At 55.8% G+C, this 11,435-nt stretch overlaps 1 long non-coding RNA gene across 1 annotated transcript; it reads left to right on the top strand.

Moving 5' to 3' along the window:
• Positions 1-5,981: 5,981 nt before the first annotated feature.
• LOC121143907 lies at positions 5,982-11,227 on the top strand. Its single transcript, XR_005881209.1, has 3 exons — positions 5,982-6,378; positions 6,613-6,707; positions 11,019-11,227. It is a non-coding gene; the product is annotated as an uncharacterized LOC121143907 (long non-coding RNA).
• The last annotated feature ends 208 nt before the right edge of the window (positions 11,228-11,435 follow it).

Raw genomic sequence — 11,435 nt, 5'->3', positions numbered from 1 at the left:
GTAGTTTTTGATGGGTTTAGTTCTCTCTTTGTTGTTGCTGTTTCTGAGATGGCCATGGTCTATGTAGTCCGGGCTGGCCCCGAATCCTCCTGTTGCGGCTTCTCGAGTGCTGGGATTACAGGCATCTGCCACCCTGTTTGACTACTTTGCATTCATTTTCTGTTTTCTCCATTAGGCTGGTCTTGTCCAGGAGGCATGACAGTAAACAATTTCAACACATAGCAGCAAGGCCAGTGTAGATGCCCAGGGAGATTTCTTGGAGTATGTGAAATAAATTGGCCTGATGAAATAATAGGACAATGAGGTAATCCTGGCTGGAGGAATAACATGTGCTAAGATCCAGAAGTATGGCAGAGGGAGGCTCATTCAGGCAAACCCAAATAACGCATGGCTGAGGGTGTAGACACAGCTGGGGGAATAAGGATGGCCGCAGGTCAGAAGACAGGAGAAGCAGGAAATCAAGGGTCATGGCTCCTGAACACCAGAAAGAAATCATTTGGACGTCCAGGACACATTAGAGGAGGCTTTCCTGAGTCCCCCTGCCCCAAAATGAGTTGGGTGACTCCTCTGTCCACTCCCATACATGCTTTCCTGGTACAGTTAGGAAGCCTCCCTCCCTCTATCCCACCCATCCCATGCACATGGCCAGGATAGCCCTGCGGTGATGCTTGCCCTCCACCTAGTGGAGGCTCTGAGAACTACATCAAAAAATGAAGGAAACTTTTTTCCTGTGTTAGATGGTAGGGTGTCGGGTCCCACTTCCCATTCTGAAGATACACAAAGTTTAATGGTAATAGGGTTCAGAGGGCAGACAGAGAAAATGACAGTCTAGGGTGTGTTGGATAACAGGGGAGGATCCATACTCAATTGGGCAGGATTTTTTTCTCTTTTTCTAAGACAGGCTTTCACTACTTTAGGTCTGTCCCAGAACTCACCCCATAGACCAGGCTGACCTCGAAGCCACAGACATCCACCTGCCTCTGCTGGAATTGAAAGTGTATGCCACCATACTAGGCTTGGGCAGGAACTTATCAGAGGAGAGAAGAGAACAAAACCAGCGGGGGGGTGGCATTAAGTCTAGCACTCTGACACAGAGGCAAACTGCTCTCTGTGAGTTCCAGGCCAACCTGGAACTACATAAACCACACAGAAAGATTGTCTAAAAACACCAACAAAACAAAAACCAAAGACAAAGGACAGGGGCTGGAGAGGTGGCTCAGCAGTTAAGAGCACTGACTGCTCTTCCAGGGGACCAGGGTTGGATTCCCAGCACCCACACGGCAGTTCACCAGCATGCGTTACTCCAGTTCCAGGGGATCCAGTGCCCTTCTCTGACTTTCAGGGTGCCAGGCATGCACATGGTACACACACACACAGACAGACACTCATACATATAGAATTTTTTGAAATGCAGGCAAAGGGGGGATGACGGGGCATGGTGATACACTTGAGGATTGTGAATTTGAGGTGCACAGGAGACCTTGTTTCAAAGAAGAAAGGCGTGAGAGAAGGAAAGGATTGGGGGGGGCAGTCTGCTGCAGTGAGCCTGTGATTCCAGCACTTGGGAGGTGGAGGCAGGAGAATTGAGGATCCAAGGTCATCCTCAGCTACCCAGTGAGTTCCAGGCCAGCCTGGGCTACCTGATACCCTGTATCAAAGTGCCCCACTTCAAAACGTTTGTTTTTTTCCTTTTTTAAAGGAGCAAGAGAGCGAATTAAGTGAACCCAGAGGCAGGAAATGAAACTTCTGGGAAAAACATTACCTACACTAGGGAGGATTGACAGGAGGGACTACACTTTCCAGGGGGTTAGTGCCTAAAAATGAAGACAGTTTGTGGGGTAGGGCTCTGGCCAGCCATACATTTGCTGGGGTTCTAACCCTCAGGCAACAGGAAGTCAAAGTAGAGTTTTGTGAGATTTTTTTTAAGCGTGTGTGTGTGTGTGTGTGTGTGTGTGTGTGTACACATACACACAGTGCTTGTGAATGCTAAAGGCATACCGCCCCCCCCCAGACTGCCCGAGGTGGGTGCTGGGAATTGAACTCTGGTCCTTAGAAGAACAGCCATAAAAAAACCTATGAGCTATTCCTCCAGCGCCCTGTTTTGTTTTGCTTCTGAAACAGAGTCTCACACTGTAGGTCAGGTTGGCTTGGAACTATGTAGTCCAGGTTAGCCTCAAACCCACCTCCAGCCTCCTGAGTGCAGGGGCACAGGCATGAACCACTGTGTCCAGCCAAATCTACTTTTCAGAAGAAAACCCCTGGTGACCAGTGAGGAGGCAGGATGACAGGAGAAGAGGCAAGGGAGGCGCCTTCGGAACACACAGCACCGCACGAGGTCACAATCACAGGACATTAGCTTTGAACAGGCCTGTGCACCCGGCATATCGATAGACTTGATAACACCTCCAGATTTATCAGCCATGTCCCAGGCTAAGTACTGAAGGACAGACAACAACGATCTGACCTACAGTCAGAGAGACAACTGAACGCAAGCCAAGGACACACATTTACCCCTAGATGCAGGACCTTGTACACCCTGACGGGCACAGGAATTTACACACATGCCGTGTGGTTGTCAAGGGCCCTACCCTGCCCCCTCTGTCTTCTCCAGGTCCCTCACCACCTCTGGCAGGAACAAAGCTGACCTTTGCCCTGTGGCCTCTGGCCTCTCCTCCCACACCCCCTGCCCCAGAGGGAGGAGCTGTTTGAAGTCTGGGCTGCAGCTGGGGTTTCCTGTTGCCTGGAGGAATGTGGGAGGACTTGCACAGGGGAGGGCAGAGGGGCTGGGCTCAGAAGGAGGGCTAATGGGGGACTTGGGGGCCTGAGTCTCCACTGTGAGAGGGCTTCCTCCTTTCCTGTTCTCCTGGGCCCCAGCTCTGGCTGGTAGAGGTGGGGACCTAATGACTCCAGTCCAGTGGGCTTCTTGTTCTTGGATCTGCAGCTTAGTGACTCCGGAAAGTTCAGGGAAGCTTGTTAGGGTCCATTTTCTTCTTGTATGGACTAGGCTGATTCCTCTCTTGTGACCCAAACCTCCCCCCAAGAAGACCCAGAACCTCTGTATTTAGGTGGGGACGTCCGCACCTCTGTTTCCTTTTGCATGAATCCCAGGGATTTGTCAATTATTGCCATGCTTTTTAGGACTCTCCTGTACCTTGCCAGTTTTCAAAGGATTTTGTTTTCAAGAGAGAGTCTGGAGACAAGGAGACAAGGTCAGCCATGTCTATCAGTACAGCCAGAGATGACCTTGAACTTCTGATCTTCCTGCTTCCACAGCCCCTGTGCTGGGATTATAGGCATGCACCACTATTCTCAGTGTATTTTGCAAGGCACTTCGGCTTCGATATATTAAGTTCATCTCAACCTGACTGTTTTACTCATGGGGAATCCAAGCCTCCTACAAGAACACACAATAAATAAAAGCAAGATCAGGCGTCCCTGGGTCCCAGTTTACAGGGCCTTCAAAACCTTCAATCCACACATCTTTGTTGTTTTTTGTTTTTGTTTTTATTCTGAGCCTCTGTTTTGGAGGCTATCCTGGAACTCGATCTGTAGACCACGCTGGCCTCGAACTCACAGAGATCAGCCTGCCTCTGCCTCCCGAGTGCTGGGATTAAAGGCGTGCGCCACCAATGCCCGGCCGATCCACACATCTTTATCTGGACTTTCAGCAAGATTTCCTGGAGATTGAATATACCAGGTTTTTTTTTTTCCCCCATTGAAACAAAAGTGGTTGAAGGAAGCTGAGACCAGAAAGAGATGGAAACTCTCGGGGACTCAGCTCTTTTCAGCTTGGGTTACTGATGCAGATCTGCAGATTGGACACTAGGTGGCAGCAGCAGCCCACAGAATATTTCATGTGTGGCGTTTGGGGAACCCCCAACATACTTTGGAGAGGTTCCATTTAAAAAAAAATTGTTCCTAAATTCCAGGAAGACTCTGCTGTGCTTTGTTTCCAGTGATCTGCAACACTTTGGGGCTCCCACTATGTCCTCAGAGGGAGACACCTAAAGCAGCTTGGAGTGGAGAGGGCATACTCGGAAAATTCTCCCTAACTTCTGTCTCCCTTTCACTAGCCTTCTTTCTCCCTGCTTCCATGCTTTCCTGTATTACTCCACCCCGTGCTCTCCCTGAATTAACTTAAACAGTAAGGGTCTTCGCATCCTGTAGTAGAGCCTCAGGGTGGTAAGGGTGCATGAGATTTAAGACCTGGGGGACCCTGGGCTTCTCTCACTCTCTTCAGCGTTAAAGTCTGCACCGGGGTCTGCACGACAAGACACCAAAAATGTCATTTATTCGTGATAACCTCAGAGCTGGGATTTGAAGCTACAAATACCTACTGCTTTTATTAATATCTGACCTTATCATAATCAGTTCCCAGGGTTACTTAGTAAGAGAAGCTGCCTCTAGATTGAGGCCTCCCCAGCAGGTCACATGATGCCACATCAGTGGGTATACTTTTTAGAGCCTTTCACCTCTCCTGTTACTTGTCTTCTGGAAAAATTCCAGGTGTTCTATAGGAGGGGGCTGGGGGGAGTGAAGGTCCCGGGAGGGTGGCGAGAATGTGCTGTGGTTAGCAGAATGTCTACTTTTGACACATGTTGACTAGCCATTACCCTCAAAGTCCAAGGAAGGCTCAGAAGCAGGTGAGCCACGGAGTAAGGGCATTGCCAGAGGAGGTCCGGACATGGGCCAAGATGGACCAAGCCAGCAGCCACTGGGCAAAGGCATGTCAGACACAGTTGTGAAGTCGGGATCTGCTCAGGAACCGTCAGTAGACATGTAGCAGAGCAGTGATCATGCATTATTCATTTGTGTCTCCTGCAAACCTCAGCTTAACACTTGCCTACTGAAGTGCCAAGGAGGACACGCGGACGCACGGGAAGGTCATCCAGAAAGGGGGACATAGGGGACCACCCCTCTTAGCCACTGCCCAAGGGTTAAGTATGCGAGCTTTGGAATTAGCCAGAGCCTGGAGTCACCACTTTCGAATCCGGACACCTGGGCCTCAGAATTCCTGTATCTATAATTGAAATAAGGTCTTCTAGGGTTGTTGAGATGCTCAAGGGCTTCGTGGTGCCCGGGTGCTCAGTAAATGGCAGCCGCAGGAATTCTCCTTTCCGCGCTGTCCAGCCACCTCCCTGGGGTAACAAAGCCTTCCTCAGCGGCGCACATTCCCATCTGTGGGGTAGACAAGGCAGGGGGCCCAGAGCCAAGGGCTGGAGAACAGATGTGACCTGACGAGGAGGTAGGTGAAAGTGCTGAGCCCAGCCCCCACGCCGCAGCAGGAGCCGGAGAACTGTTGAATTCGGCTTGCAAACAGTTGTTCAAATTCGGGAAGAGGCATGGTATCTATGAATTGCCCAGGATTTTTGCGCCCTCGTCGCCCTTGGACAACAAAAAGTAGGCGCTGGAGGAATTAAATCCAGGGCTGAGTTTGAGGGGAAGGGCCACTAAGTGCGGAGGAGGCTTTGGCGTTTCCAGAGCGGTTTTCTCGCCAGAAGCCTCTTCTGAAAGGAAAAACGTCCCCAAATCGAGAATGTCGGTCCTCACTTCTCTCCATGATCCCTCTCTACGTGTTTGGGACACCCCAGAAAGTCGCAGCCCTCTTGGCTCATCCTCTGATGCCCTATTCCACTCATTCCATTCTCAGACCCCGCCCCTGCGCTACCACCCGCAACCTCGGCGCAGCCAGAGCCCGGGGTAGGGGCCTCGGAACGCTGGGAATGTTCCTAACCCTGGAGGAGGATCAACAGTCCTAGATAAAAACGGGACTCATCCCGGCCAGGAAGACTCAGGCACAGGGTCCGCTTCGGGCCGCGCCGTCGGAGCAGCGGGAGCGACCCCGCCCGCCCAGCGCGCGGAGCGGCCGAGTGGGGACTACAAGTCCCGGCGTGCCCTGCGCGCGCTCCCCCCTGGGGTTCCGGATGGTGAGCAGCGAAGGTAAGGCGAGCTCGCAGAGGCAGCGGCGGCGGCGGTGGAGACGGAGAGAGGCAGGCAAGGCAGGCAGGGCGAGGGCGAGAGACGGAGGGAGGGAGCGAGCGAGCGAGGCAGACCAGACAGACAGACAGGCGGGCGGGCGGGCAGAGCGAGCCACCCGCCAGGCTGCGCTCAGCCCCGCTCGCAGCGGAGAGAGCAGAAGGCAGGAGGAGGGAGGGGAGGAGGGAGGAGGGAGGGAGAGAGGGAATCCAGCTACCACCACCCAAAGCCAGCGTCTGCTTTCTGTCCTCATTTCCTTTTCCCACCCAGCTCGGAGAGCAGAGAAAGGCAGAGAGAGCGAGAAATAGAGACAGGCAGACAAACAGACAGACAGACAGAGCGGGAGGGAGGAGGGCGGCGGAGGAGGAGCAGGAGGACTACGCGGGGCGCCTTCCCTCCCAGGTTTGCAATTGGGGGGGTTGGGGGCGGGGGTGTCCAGGGCTGTGAGAGTGTGTGCGCGGCTGGGGGAGCGAGTGGGGCTCAGATAGCGAAGGAGTGATCGTGGTGGGGGGCGCCGCGGGAGCGGGGGGCCGTGTCCAGCAGAGTTAGCGGCGGAGAATGTGAGCCGAGGCGCGAGCCATGCTGTCAGCGACGGCAGGCGGCTCAGGGCTCCTCTACGACTCCTCTTCCCAGCAGCCGGGCGCCCGCGTCGCTGCCGCTGGCGGAAGATAGACGCCCCCCGAAACCCCTCGCCTGGCTCGGACCCACGGAGCCGGCAGCCCAGCACTCCGGTAAGTAGCGCCTCCTGCCCAGCTCTAGACGCCGCTGGGGACCGGCCGGTCAGGCTCTTTTGTGCAGCGCACTGAGGGGGGGGCCCAGCGCCCCCAGTCCGGTCCGCCGGACCCCGTGGCTGCGGTGCCCGCGGTGCGATCGGTCTTTGTTTCCACCGGGGCCCGCGGCTCGGCTGGGCTCGGCTCGAAGCCTGGCAGGCAGCGCCGGGAAGGGGAAGGGGGAGGTGGACGGGGAGGGGGGGCGGGGAGGGGGTTCTCGGGTTTCCTGGCCGCCCCGCGGCTCCCCCGGCTCGGGGGCGAGGTGCGCGCCCAGCGCTGCCGCGCACCCCCTCCTCCTTCCCCCTCCCTCCGCCTTTGGATTTAAAACTGCAATTTGCTCTCCAGCTTGCTGAGAATGTGGGGGGGTGGGATGTAGGGGGACCGTGGGAGCGGAGAACAAGGCTGGATTTTAGGATAGGCGCTGGGAAAAGGGGAGACTGCGGAGGGAGGAGCCCCTCCCCTCCAGCCCCCAAATCCCAAGGTTCCGCTGGCGCTCTGGGAGTTGAGGGGCGGGGACCTAATGACCTGGAGGGGGTGTGGGGTGGAGGAGGGATTTGGGGGCGGCCTGGCCAGAGGGGTTGGGCCGCGTGCCCGGTTACCTGGCGAACAAAGTCGGCTCACTTTTGCATAAATAAATAAATAATCGCCTATCAATACGTTTCCTCTAGGGCTCTGATTGTATTGGGCCCCCTCTTCCCCAGGGGGTGGGGTGCTGAGTGACAGCTGTCAGCCCCCTAGGTCGGGAGCTGGGGTGAGCTGCTGAATCTCTGCTTTCTGACTGAGGGCGCCTTTCCCGGCTGGGTCTGGGTCCCCGGGCAGAGCCAGAGGGGCAGGGGGCTGGCTCTGAGACTAGGAAATAACCTTGTTTCCTGTTCTACAGGAAAAGGGACAGCAACCCAGAGTTTGGGGGCTGGGGATGAGGACTGATGGGAGCTGGGGGGAGGGTTCCCCAGCAGTCTGACCCCCCAGCCTCCTGCCAAGCAAAGGGGCCAGCTGAGGGAGGAAGGATGTGGGCCTTGCTGGCCGGAGGCGGGAGCTGGGGCTGTCCCTGAGGCGGGCAGCGGGCACAGATCGCACAGAGCAGGAGGAGGGAGAGAAGCGGGGGCGGGAATTCTCTACCGCAGACCCTAGGGGCCAGGGCCAGATGTGGAGGGGTGGGGAGCCTCCCCTCCCTCCCAGCTTGGGGGCCCTGGGGCTGGGCTGGGAGGGGCTGAGCCTGGTGCCCTCGGTTCTGCACCAGTGCCTGACTGGCAGGGCCAGCTGAATTTGGGCCCAGGCGTCACCCTGGGAGGCAGGGCTGGGCTGCACCAGCCTGGTCCCTGAGCACAAGGAGGGACCCTTGGGGGGCCTGTGCCTGTCTGGCTGGGCAGGCGTTTCCCGCTGGACCAGTTGGTGTCAGGCGGGACTTGGCCCCAGCTCCCTGGGCTGAGCTCAGGGTGTGAGGACAAGCTTTGCCTCCGGGTCAGGGTGGCCACATTCTGTCCGCTCTTGCTGTTGCCGCTGGCAGGGAAGGGGCATGAGCCCAGGCCTGGGCAGAGTCCTGCCAGGGGCATTTGGGGTGTTTCTATTGTTGACTTGTTCCTGTTCGGTGTGGCCCGGTGTGTATGGCTGTAAGTGAAAGATTACCAGCCTGTCCACCCCCCTCCCTGCGCGGGAGGAGCAGGCAGGCTCGGTTGTGGTGGTCAGCTGTAGAGGGACCCTCGAGGTAGCACATGCATCCACTTGTTATTGCCTTCCTTTGAGCAGATGCGTATTTATTTTTATAGTAATGGAAAATCAAACTGGATAGTAAGTTGAATTCATTTTCCCCCGTGTCAATAGTTGGAGTAACCCCCAGAGACTGATGAACTTACGGCCCCAGAGCTCCCCACCCTTCAGAGGTGGCAGTGACTGGTGAGGGTATAAGCTTTGGGAGCCCATGGGCATTAGCCCAAACTAGTGACTCATCACCCACTTGGCCTGGCATTGGAGCAGGTGCCCAGGTAGGGCAGACTCTGCCCCCTCCCCAGGCATCCCCAGGGTGCAGTTTGGCCATTCAGTCACCTCCCTGGCTAGAGCCTGAGTTGTGCCGAAGCCCTCAGGGACATTCCCCTGGTGGGCTTTCTTCTCCGCCTGGGCTTCAGGCCCACGTGCTGATATTTATTTTCTGTACTAAAATCCATTTTTAATGCCGTTACTTTTGAAATAATATAGAGAGAAACAAATGTGATGTGTTTAAGTTGCCCTCTGTGAGTTTTTAATGTGATCTATGGCTGAGGTAGTGATGGAAAGAGCTGTTGGGCTTGGAGAAATCTGTTGTCAGAGAGAAAGAGAGTTTGCTGTTTATTATGGTTGTTGGTTTGGGGGGGTCTGGGACAAGATTGTGGGGTCAGGGAGCCCCTGACACCCCCAGGTAATGTGGGCAAACAGTTTCTCAGTTTTAATGTGTGAGGTGTCCAGAATTATATTGTTCCCAGCTCAACTGATGGGACCTTTGGTGATGGGGTGGGGGGGCAGACACCCCTACCCACCCACCCCCACCCCCCGCTGCCATGTGCTTGGATATTGGCAGGAAGAGGTGTCCTGCTTGCTGAGTTTAATAGAGGCACACAGTAGGGAGGTTAGACTTGGATTCTGAAAGATGTTAAGGGGTAGGGGTTCTAGCTCATTGTGACTTTGGGGCAGACTGTTCCTGGCAGAAGACAGTTGGGGTGGGTGCCCTGGTAGAGCCCTAGGGGAATGTCACCCTGAAGCATGCCTCTGCTCCCCATTGGACCTTGATTCTGGTGATTTCCCCCTCCTTGCTCTCTATATAACCCCCAGAATAATTTGTGCGCCTATGCTTGTGTGCAAGTGTGTTTGTGTGTATATGTGTGTGTGTGTGTGTGTGTGTGAGGGGGCGGAGCTTGAGCAAGCTCCATGTCTTCTGCCAGCCTCCCAAGACCAGGGGGTGCCATGCCTGTGTACCAGATGCCCTGGCCCTTCTGGTCTGGCTGGGTGAGGTCAAGCAGATGCACTATTATGGGATGGAGCCAAGCTCTGTCTCTGGTGGCTGGGATCTCTTGGGACACAGAGAAGGGGCAAAGCCTAGGTGTGGTGGAGCTGCTAGTTGAAGCAAGGGTAATACTGTTGCTAATGCCAGCAGATGGGCCCCCAAGGGGGAGAGAGGGGGTGGGGGAGGAGACCCAGACAGCCACATGCTGCTGAAGAGAGGGAAAGGTAGAGCTGTAGCCATTGAAGAGAGTTAGGGAGAAAATAGGCAAGGAACGCCAGATCTCAGGGTTCAGCAGGGGGCCCCAGGAACCTCAGAGGGTCTAGGCACGTCCCACTGCCTATACATAGCCAGACTCAAGGAGGCACTGAGGTCTTCACTGTCATGACTGAGTGTTTTTTGGCGGAAAGATAAGCGCAAATGTCTCTGGGAAATGGGGAGGACAGGTGGGAAAAAGAAGAGGGAAGAATTCACAGGATGGGGGGGGGGGGAATGCCAGGGGTCTTGACTAAGCTGCCAGCCACAGCGGCTTTTCCTCTCTGTTCTTCTCAAATGTCTGGGAACCAGGCTAAGGTCTTGGGACCTGTGGGCGGGACCTGGGCTCCGTGGAACACTCCACAGGTTGGCAGGTACCCTGCGCTAGGAGACACCCATGTTATAAAAGTGGGGGACGTTAGCACCCCTAAGGTGTCTGCCATCATTCACTGGGGTCCTGCCTCTTCCCACTTGTCAGGAGGAATCCACATCTAGAGAGGGGAGCCCAGGGTCACAGACACTGTGGCAACGCCAGTGTTTTGTGCACTACTTCACTGTAGCTGGAGAGCTAGATCAGCTGCAGGGGGGCCTCCTCAGCACAGAGGGGGGCTGGAGCCTGGGGAGAAGAGCAAGCAGGCACCCTTGTGGCCAGAGCCCCCTCAGGGGAGGGGGAGGCTCTGCTGCCAGGAGAGGGAGGGAGGCAGGGAGGGGAAACAGTGAGTCAGGCTTCCAAGAGCTGAGGATGTGAGAGCCAGAGCTTGGAGGGAGAGGGCAGGGAGGGCTGCTCTGAAGGGGGAGAGGGAGAGAGCCTAGCCAGGGGCCAGGAGAGCTGCGGAGGGAGGCAGCCAGCCCCTGGCCCCAGCCCAGTGTCACTGTAGGGTGCAGCCAATATGGACTTTGCCTGAGGTAGGTCAGGAAGGAGCCTTATTTTGTCCCTTCTGCGTCTTTTTCTTGGATCAGTCTCATTGCTGATCTGACCCCTGGGTTTCAGGAGGATGATAGTGTCTTCCCATCCCTTCCCTCTTGTGCCTCTTTTTCTCTGTCAGTTGTGGGACTTGAACTCTGAGCTGTTGGGGAGGGAGTGAACACAGCAGGCTGGAAGAATGTTGGAGGTGCAGCCTTAAGATGATGGCTGGATGCTGGGGTACTGTTGGAGCCTGCTGGGAATGCAAGGTAGGCAGCCAATCTCTGGGTGTGTGCCCCTGCGGTAGGGGCAAGTGAGTGGGCAGTGACACTAGGATACTGTGCGTGTGTGCGTGCGTGTGTGTGTGTGTGTGCGTGCGTGCGCGCGTGCGTGTGCGCGTGTGTGCGTGCGTGTGCGCGTGTGTGCGTGCGTGCGTGTGTGTGCGTGTGTGTGCGTGCGTGTGTGTGTGGGGGGTGGTAAGGTAGCTTCTAGTTTGGAAGCTGTGAGCGGTGGGTAAGTCGCTTTGTGCTTCTCAGGATGGTCAGTGCCCTGACTGGAC

This window comes from Mesocricetus auratus, unplaced genomic scaffold, assembly GCF_017639785.1.
Source record: "Mesocricetus auratus isolate SY011 unplaced genomic scaffold, BCM_Maur_2.0 Super-Scaffold_100014, whole genome shotgun sequence".
NCBI lineage: Eukaryota > Metazoa > Chordata > Mammalia > Rodentia > Cricetidae > Mesocricetus > Mesocricetus auratus.
The sequence above is the reverse complement of the archived record's forward strand: the minus strand, read 5'-3'. Positions and strand labels throughout refer to the sequence as shown.